Source organism: Prionailurus bengalensis, chromosome C2 (genome assembly GCF_016509475.1).
Source record: "Prionailurus bengalensis isolate Pbe53 chromosome C2, Fcat_Pben_1.1_paternal_pri, whole genome shotgun sequence".
Lineage (NCBI taxonomy): Eukaryota > Metazoa > Chordata > Mammalia > Carnivora > Felidae > Prionailurus > Prionailurus bengalensis.
Genome location: NC_057350.1, coordinates 152,616,780 through 152,625,509, shown reverse-complemented (window position 1 = coordinate 152,625,509; position 8,730 = coordinate 152,616,780).

Genomic DNA, 8,730 nt, shown 5'->3' with positions numbered 1-8,730 from the left:
GGACAGGTTCTCCCTGGGCCCCTGCTCACCCCTCCCCAGGGCTCCCCCACTGTGCTGCCCTATTCCTTGGGCCGGTCTTCACCCCTCCCTCTCACAGACCCTTTGGCATCTCCCCCTCGCCTGAGCTGTTCCTTGCGAAGAGCAGCAGAATGCGACATCACCAAATGTGCCACTTTGATGTGTTGATCATTTTGGGCTCGAGAAAGAGCAGATACGGCGGAGGCTGTCTCTGACCCTCCCGATCTGCCTGAACTCAGAGTCCCCAAAAGGAGCTCGGGTGCCATAGATCCTCTCCCCTGGAGTTTCTACCACCCACCGGGGAGCACTGACACTTGTCACAGGAGAGGAGACTAGAAGTCCCCACCACATCCAGACACACTGGGTCACAAACTGTCACCCCTCCCATCTCTTCTTCCAAAGACCCTTCCGTCTTTCCTCCAAATCACTGACTCTCTCCCGAGAAGAACGCATACCCCTGCCTTCTCCTTATTAAGCGGGTGTTTAAGCCTGAATTCTAAGCTAACGTGAGGAGACACTCATTTTTTCCTGCCTACCCCCCAGGTATATACGATGCGTACATGTCAATAACCTATTTGCGTTTCTTTTGGTAGTCGTTTGTTACAGAGGCCTCAGCCAAGAACTCAGAAGGGTAGAGGGGAAATTATTTTTCCTCCTCCCCAACAGTTTCGGGTGACTCGGACGGGACCTCTGAGACACCTTACAGATGGGACCCTGGGAAGACTGGCAGAATCCAGTGAAGGATAAGAATTAGTTGTCCTGGGGCGCCTGGGTGGCGCAGTCGGTTGAGCGTCCGACTTCAGCTCAGGTCACGATCTCGCGGTCCGTGGGTTCGAGCCCCGCGTCGGGCTCTGGGCTGATGGCTCGGAGCCTGGAGCCTGTTTCCGATTCTGTGTCTCCCTCTCTCTCTGCCCCTCCCCCGTTCATGCTCGGTCTCTCTCTGTCCCAAAAATAAATTAAAAAAAAGCGTTGAAAAAAAATTAAAAAAAAAAAAAAGAATTATTTGTCCTTTTGGGGCACCTGGGTGGCTCAGTCAGTTGAGTGTCCGACTCTTGATTTTGGCTCAGGTCGTGATCTCACAATTTGGTTCTTGAAATCGAGCCCCGCATCGGGCTCTGTACTGACAGGGAAATTCTCTCTGCCCCTCCCCCTCCTCAAAATAAATAAATAAACTAAGGGGAAAAAAAAGAGATTTGTCTTCCCTCCACTCGCTTGCAAGTCCTTATCACCCTCAGTTTCTCTTCCAGTGGAGACGGTAACTGACAACAGTAGCCTGGTTTCTGTTGGGTAGAGGGGTAAGGGTGCTGGGCGGGCTTCCAGGCAAGAGCCATAGTGGAGACGCCGTGAGGCTGGCGGGAACAGCGTGGCAGTGATAGGCACAGACACACAAGACAGGTGACTTGGTCTGAATAAAGCTTTGTGGGGGAGACCCAGCAAAAGGAGGTAAGGGTATGCTTATGCCTTGAATGCTAGTCTAGGATATTCCCACTTTCTGCTACGGGCCGGTGGCGGTGGGGGGGGGGGGTTAGGAGGAGGGGGGGGTTGGGCATAACCACAGCAAACCTTTATGCAGCACAGCAGATGTGAACTCATGTAACCCAGTGACCCCAGAATCAGCTGTAACGCTAACAGGTGAGGACACTGAGGGGAGGAGAGGTTATGTAACTTGCTCAAGGCCATCCAGCTGGTATGTGGCAAAGCCAGGATTTGAATTTAGCATTTAGATTTCCTGGTCTATGCCACGCATTCTCAGTGCGGGTGACGATGTCTCCAGGGGGGTGACGATTCTACGGTGTGGACACACACACAGTACATAAACTGACAGCATATCTATGTTGAAAAAATTTCATGAAAGGAGATTAAGAATACAATGTCGGGGTCCCCGGGGGGCTTAGTCGGTTGAGCATCTGACTCTTGATTTCAGCTCAGATCATGACCCCAGGATCGTGGGATCCAGCCCTGCATCAGGCTCTGCACTGTGTGGGGAGCCTGATGGCGATTCTCTCTTTCTCCCTCTGCCCCTCTCTCCCATTTGCTCTGTCTCTTTCTCTTTCTCTCAAATTAAAAAAAAAAAAAAATTTTTTTTTTTTTTTTAAAAGAGAATAAGATGTTTAAGAAGACCCACGTGGGGAATGATCAAGGTTGAGAAACCATTGTCTCTGCTCTTAATCAGACCACGGAGCTGAGTCTCATGCTTAAAGCCCGGGTTAGGCAACAGGATGAAAATGACATCTTCAGAAAAATAAAGCAGCGGTGGAGTGGAGGGGAGGGGGAGCTGCCGGAGTAGGAGGGAAGGAACAGACGTGGGCCACGTGCTTCTCCGTGCCAGGTACGTGGCCTGTAAGGTCTCCTTTTGATCTTCCCCTTCGCGTTAGGTACTGTTATTTCCATTTTCAGATGACGAAATGAAGAGAGAGGAGCAAGGGGGCCACAGCCAGCAGCTGGAAAAGGGTCGGGGCAGGACTTGAACTTCCTGATTCTGAATGCAGGCAGGGAGAAGGTCACGGAGGGAGTGGACAGCAGAAGAGAGAGGGTGATTTGGCTAATGGAGACGGCACAGAACTGGCGAAAGACTGGGCCTGTTTCGGAACGAGCCAGGAGCCTCGCCACCAACAACTCAACCCCAACACGCCGGAGACCCAGAGGCAGAAGTCCCTCACTCGTTCGTCTTCTCTGAAGAGAAGATCAGACACAGAAAATTGGGAAGTTGGAAAGGAGTCAACCTAGACAACACAAATGCTATTTACTTGTTCTTACTTCTCCCCTCTGCCCTAATGTTTACATTTTAACACCACCGGTTGCAATTTCCTAGCTTATTTCATAATTTCTGCTCAACGGGGATAAAAAGCATTCCTCTTTGGTACGAAAGTAACAGGACCCGGCAAAGATCCCCAGGAGTAGTTTTGGACACAATATTTTTAGGCACCATTAAACTATTTTCTTTGAAATAACGAAACATTCCACTCTCCTCCCCCCAAACTCGGCGTGTGTTCCCAATCACGTACAACTCAGTGGCAAATGAACAAATTAGCTGCAACCTTGAGTTACAGAAATATTTCCATCTTAGCCCTTTGAACTGCATAAGTAATTCAGATGACTTCCTAAAATGTCTTTCTATCGCTCTCTGAGGCTCTGCAGGGTCTGTGTTAGGACAAAATAAAATAATAGTTGTCTTTACGAGCAACATCCTTAAAGGAGTTCTTCTATTGCTGCTGTAGAGAGGATGTAGTGCTCAGTACCCAGGAGCGATAAAATAGAGCTCTTGGGTCCCTCTCGTTGATCAGCTGTTGAAAACAAGCTGTCGGCGGGGCGCCTGGGTGGTTCAGTCGGTTAAGCACCCGACTCTGGATCTGGTCATGATCTCACGGTTTGTGAGTTCGAGCTCCGTGGCCGGCTGTGCACTGACAGTGCGGATTCTCTCTCTGCTGGGGATTCTCTCTCCCTGCCCCTTGCTTGCTTGCTCTCTCTCTCTCTCTCTCAAAAATAAATACATAAATATTTAAAAAAAAAAAACCAAAAAAACAAAGAAAAGAAGCTGTCAGGCCAGCCAGTTGCCCTGTATATGCTCACCTGCAAGGTAACCTCGCGTGTGGCCTCAGTGACTAGACTAGTGGCGGACAGGCTCATATTTCCAAGAAAATCTTCTTTAATTTGAACTCTATCATTGGAAACATAGACAAAGCTTCATAGTGAAGTACAAATGTAGAGAAGCAAACCCAGCGGTGCCTGGTCCTAGCTTGTGCACCTGCATCAGGTCCCCTTGACCCTAAGAAGCTCACGCCAGGGTCTGACAGGGTCATATTGTGCTTTGAAGGCTGTAGCAGGTCCCTCTTTCATATACGATTGGACCAGGTTACCTCCTGATGAACGTCCTCCATTGGATGCACCTGAACCAAGAATTGGGGCCCCTCGGGTACACTTGTGAATCCTTCAGGACCAAGAATGTCATCTGAAGTGACTGACGCTTGTCTCAAAAGTACACCATAAGGTACAAAGTTAGCAAAGGCTGGGAAAGAAACATTTGACCGTCTACTTTCTCAGCACGCAGAGTATCTGAGATGAGCGGCTGTTGGCCTACCCTTCACTGCAAACTTGGACCGTGTGAACTTGTAGCTGTGGCTGCAGGTGAACACGGGCAAAGCAGACTGGAGAGTTTCTGCACGACGAACCTCTTATTACAGTGAGAAGCTTTCTTCGTAGGTACTTTTACAGACTTTGCCCCTCTTATGGCAAAAAAAAAAAACCCCAAAACGAAACAGAACACAATAGATCGATCTGTATTTTATTCAGAGCCAGCTTCTAATCTCAGTTCTAAACCAGAATATCAATATTTATTTCTGCTTGGGCCAGCCACCCCAACAATCAATTCTGAGCAAATTCCAGTTACATCTCTAGCCACGCTTGCAGGTAACGAAGGTTTGGGTAGAGGACATTTGTCTGACTGTTTACTATCCTGTAGACGTGTTGATAGGTCCTCAAGCGACAGTTGGCAAGAAGGGCATGCTTGGTGTCCAGGGAGTAGTGCTGAGTCATTTTACGGAGTTGGTACGCTTCTTGGAGATGGAACCTGCAGGAACACCTCGGTTTAAAAAGAGCCACGCGCTGACGCCAGGCTTCCTCCAGAGGCTCCAGCATTCTGCTTAGCGAATAGACCACAGGCTGCTTCAGTACCATGAGCACGTGCACCTCCGACAAATTTGGAGTATCCTCAAATCTGAATTGGACACAAGGAGGCATCCCTTTCGAACATCTTGAATGGCTTAAATGGAAAATTGACTTAACATTTCTTCTGTGGGGCGCCTGGGTGGCTCAGTCCGTGAAGCACCCGGCCCTTGATCCGGTCATGATCTCACGGTCTGTGAGTTCGAGCCGCGTGTCGGGCTCCGTGCTGGCAGCTCAGAGCCTGGAGCCTGCTTGGGATTCTGTGTCTCCCTCTCGCTCTGTCCCTCCCTTGCTGGCACTCCTTCTCTCTCTCCCTCTCAAAAATAAACAAACATTTAAAAAAAAAAAAAAGATGAATTCATCCACAGCATAGTGACAGCAGTTAACAATACTGTATCCTGTACTTGAAAGTCGCTAATGTTTCATCATCACAACAACAAAATGGTAATTATGTGAGACATGTGTATCCAATCATCACATCGTACACTGGAGATTAATATCGTCTTGCACGTCAATTATATCTCAATAAAGCTGGAAAACACACTGAAATGTCTTTAAAAAGAAAACGCGTCTGCCGTTCTCCAGGAGTCTCATTTGGATTGAAAGTTCTTCTTTTTTTAAAGTGTTTTTTTTTTTAATTTTTAAAAATACTTATTTTTGAGAGAGAGGGGAAGAGACAGAGCGCGAGTGGGGGAGGGGCAGAGAGCGAGGGAGACACAGACTCCGGGCTCTGAGCTCCAAACCGTCAGCACAGAGCCTGACGCGGGACTCGAACTCACGAGCTGTGCGATCGTGACCCGAGCTGCAGTCGGATGCTTAACCGGCTGAGCCACCCAGGCGCCCCGGGGATTGAAATTTTTTCTAAATCCCAGTAGATGGAGGCAGAGGTCCTAAAGGCTCATTGCAAACTAAAGCCAAAGCGCCCCTTTATTCCGAACCAAAGTAATCATTTGCACGTTCACTATTAAGCAGTTGCTGGTAACCGGGGCTCTTCTGCGTTATACGCTTTTGTCCGTTAGGCCGTTAGGCCGGGCAACATCTCCGATTCTGGTCACGCGTCCGCTCATCAGGTGTTTATCGATGCCCTGCCCTGTGCTCGGGGCTGCTTGCTTGCGACACAAAGAGGAACAGGGCAGCTTTTCTGCCGGAGCCCCTCCACGGTCTCGGGCTTGCACTCCTTGTGGTTGCAAAAAGAGACAGCTCGGGGAGCGTGAGGTAACAGGCAGGTATCAGAAGGAGACGGGAGCGATCTGCCTTGCCTCTGTCCACCCAGCCCTGTCTTTTCCCCCCCGCTGGTGTCTCCGCCTCCCTGCAGCACTCCCCAGGGTCAGCAGCATCAGGCCGTCAGTGGACGTGGCCCGGCCGCTCAGACGACTTTTGTCTGCGGGACTCTTCCAGAGCTCATGGCTTTGCTGCACAGAACGCCTGTGGCGGCCGCGTCTCCCAGGAAGCAAGGAGTGAGTGGTAGGTGCCGGGGACATTGGCAAGCCTTTGGAGTACAGTTTTGTGAGCAACCTGCAGACCTGCCGTTATTGGGAGTCACGTTGTGCCGGTTCCAATCGCGAGCCCGCCGCTCTCAAGCCGTGCGGCCTCGGTCAAGTTACTTCTCCGAGCCGGGCTTGCCCGACTCTGAAAATCAAGATAATAAACCCCGCGTGGCAGGGTGGTAGGAGAATTAGCAACAGAGCACGTCAAGTACCTTGCGTGGGGCCTGGAAATGATGAGTGACTATTCAAAGCAAGAGGGCCCCAAACAAGGTCATGAGGAATATGAATCCCCACGCTGGGGCCAATGGAGGAAGGAGCCCTCTCTTCCTAAGGGGTCTGGGTGGATGCGTTCACCCGGGGAGGACATGCCGGGAGAAGGACCAAGCCGTATAGACGGTCAAGAGGGTTAAAGGCCTCACGCGTGGGGAGTCGTTTCAACGTGGCCCCCTTCTCCCGGAGTCTCCGGGACTTTGTCGGTGTGCAGCTGTCTGTCCCCTTAGAAGTCCTGTCAATCCCATGCTGTTCCTTTGGCAAGGATTTCTGAGGGACAGTGACGTCTCTGCTTCAGACTCTCAGGCAGTCTTCTCCTGGTCCTCCCCCAAATGACCTTTGTACTGTGCTTAGAGAAAAATTACAATCCAAGTGTCATGGACTGAGTGCTTGTGTGCCCCGCCCCCTCCAATCCATGAAAAAGCCCCAACTTGTAAAGTGAGTGTGTTTGGAGATATAATCTTTAAGGAGGTAATTGAGGTTAAATTAAGTCACAGGAGTGGGGCCCAGATCCAATAGGACTGGCATCCATACAAGAAGAGGAAGAGATACCCGAGACATGCACACGCACAGAGGAAAGGCCACACAAGGACACAGCAAGATGGCGGCCGTCTACAACCTGAAGACAGAGGCCTCAGGAGAAACCAGCCGCGCCGACACCTTGATCTTGGGCTTCTGGCCTGCAGAACCGCAAGAAATAAATGCTGTTGTTCAAGCCACTTGGTCTATGGTATTTTGTTATGGCAGCACTAGCAACCAAATACCTCAGGGTTGGTGTCAATGAGTCAGAAGGGGATTCTTTCTCCAAGTTTACAGACTGAAGATCATTAGAAACAGCCGTGGTCAAAACTAGGTTCGTGTGGCTCGCCATGGCAAGGGAGGGCACAGGCCAGAGGAACCGGGCAGCACCTCTGTGTGGGGGACTGGGAAGGACATACAGGATCCAAGCTCGTGTGGAGGAGTGTCAGGAGGGGTACGGGAGACACGTCAGTTCTGGACAGATGCCCTGAGGAAGCAGAATCATTCAGTAGCTGGGTATCTCAGTAAATTGTACCTGGGAGATGGCGGGGGGCAAGGGGCGGGGGGAGTGGATTGGAGTTGGGTAGAGTCTCCACTGGTAAAGAAGTAGCAATTACTGACGTTGGTCAGGGACGAGGGGGTTTTAGTAATTTTGCGGTTACGGCGTGAACTTGTCCGAGCATCTGTGACCTTCAGGCGGGGCCTTCATGGTGCGGCTGCTGACAGCAGAGTTTTCGCTCTCTTTCCTTCTACGAGGGAATCCCACACAGCACATACAGCCCACGGATGGGAACAGTGAACAGGCCCCCCCAAGACGTGCACGTTCGCTAAGACCACGGTTCGCAAAGCAGGCCCACAGGCACCGGCCCCCTTTCAGGCGAGGAGGCGAGGAGAGTAACTCGGGGCCGCTTGGCTGGTAGGTCGGTGGGTGGGCAGGGAGTCCACCCCGGTCAGAAATTTACCTGCAAGCAGTGTCCGGCTGTTTCTCTTCGGGTTACGGAACTCAGAGCAGATGCCTTCCAGGCACGCTCAGGGGGGGCAACCACGGCTCCTTCCTCCAGGTCCTGGGAGAGCAGCCAGGCCTGGCACAACGGGGAATGGCAGGTGGAAGCGTTTTCTGAACGGAAGGCTCGGGGCTCCCCCTAGTGGCTTTCACCTGAACCGCCGGCCAAGGCCTGGGCTGAGACCACTGAGGGCGGCAAGGTCCCCCCCACCACGGCCACAGGGGCTCCCGGCCTCAGTCAGGCCCTCTGCCAGGCACGCCACAGTCAGGGGCTCATTGGAGCCTCAGCCTGTGGACCTGCGAGCTGGGTGTTCTTAGCCCATCACAGAAATGAGAAAACAGAACTGAAGTCAGAGTTTGCTTAGGAAACGGGTGCTGAAGCTCGGGCTTCCGGCCTCGTCCAGGGGCCAGAGCTACCGGGATCGCACAGACTCCCCGTCCCAACTGTGAACTTTAATGGCTTTTTAGAGTCAGACCCTGGACGAGGCAGTGGAACCGAGGAGCTGCTTCCAGGCTTTTGAAAGGGCGTCCCAGGTTTACAATGTGTTTTCACATTTGTCATTTCCTGTAGGCCTCACAGATAATAACAGGTAAAGCGTAATAATCACTATTTACCAACGTCTGGTAAAAGATGGGCAGGGCCTGGGACCTATCTTCTCTGACACCCTGGATACTGTTCTTTCTACCCCCTCACGCTCGCTGCCTCTGCTGTCCCGTCCTAATGGCTGTAGGGAACAATGCACGTGAAAGCTCAGAGAGAAAACCAACAAA